The sequence below is a fragment of the Blennius ocellaris genome (genome assembly GCF_963422515.1).
Source record: "Blennius ocellaris genome assembly, chromosome: 17".
Lineage (NCBI taxonomy): Eukaryota > Metazoa > Chordata > Actinopteri > Blenniiformes > Blenniidae > Blennius > Blennius ocellaris.
Window position 1 is genome coordinate 24580958 of NC_137666.1, and position 803 is coordinate 24581760.

The window sequence follows — 803 nt, forward strand, 5'->3', positions numbered from 1 at the left end:
CTGACCTGCTGGTCTGGACCCCCCCCCCCCCCCCCCCAAAAAAAAAAAACAAACAAACAAAAAAAAACAACGAAGCCCCAACATTTCCTCATCACACTCCGTGATCTGAACCAACAGGAGAAGAGGCAGAAGTGTCGTTTCCATTGTGCTCCAGTGTCTCTGCTGTTAAAAATGACTGAACTGGTTTAGTTTCCACTCGTAGGACCTTCTTCCTCCGCTTCACCAGCATGACCACACACACACACACACACACACACACACACACACACACACACACACACACTAATAAAACGGAGAGAGAGAGTGCAGGTGTGGACTGAAGCTCAGTGGTTTGATACTTGAAGGGTTCCGGAGGACAAGCGATCCCGACTGAGGAGGAACCGACACGTCGTCTCACAAACGTCTTATGAAATGAAATGTCATTCACATTTTGTTCTTTTTTTTTTTCTTTTTTTTTATATAAACAAAACAAAAAAAGTTTTTTCTGTCGTTTGTCATTTTGTTGAGCTCAACGTCACAATGTTCAAGGTCGATGCTGGAATCCTCCAAGGTCACCTGCTGCTCCCTCATGGGGTTCACTATCAGGGCCTGATGGAGCAGTGGCGGAGGAAGGGTGGAGCAGTGATGGAGGATGGGTGGAGCAGTGATGGAGGATGGGTGGAGCAGTGATGGAGGATAGGTGGAGCAGTGATAGAGGATAGGTGGAGCAGTGATAGAGGATTGGTGGAGCAGTGACGGAGGATAGGTGGAGCAGTGATAGAGGATAGGTGGAGCAGTGACGGAGGATGGGTGGAGCAGTGACG

General features: G+C 48.6%; 1 protein-coding gene across 1 annotated transcript in view; it reads left to right on the forward strand.

Moving 5' to 3' along the window:
- LOC308142606 (presenilin-1-like) overlaps window positions 1–459 on the forward strand; it is a 29326-nt gene extending 28867 nt beyond the window's left edge. Inside the window, 1 exon segment of the mRNA XM_080513106.1 lies at window positions 1–459. This exon segment is cut by the window's left edge and continues 303 nt beyond it. The gene's annotated coding sequence lies outside the window, so the exon portion shown is untranslated.
- The last annotated feature ends 344 nt before the right edge of the window (window positions 460–803 follow it).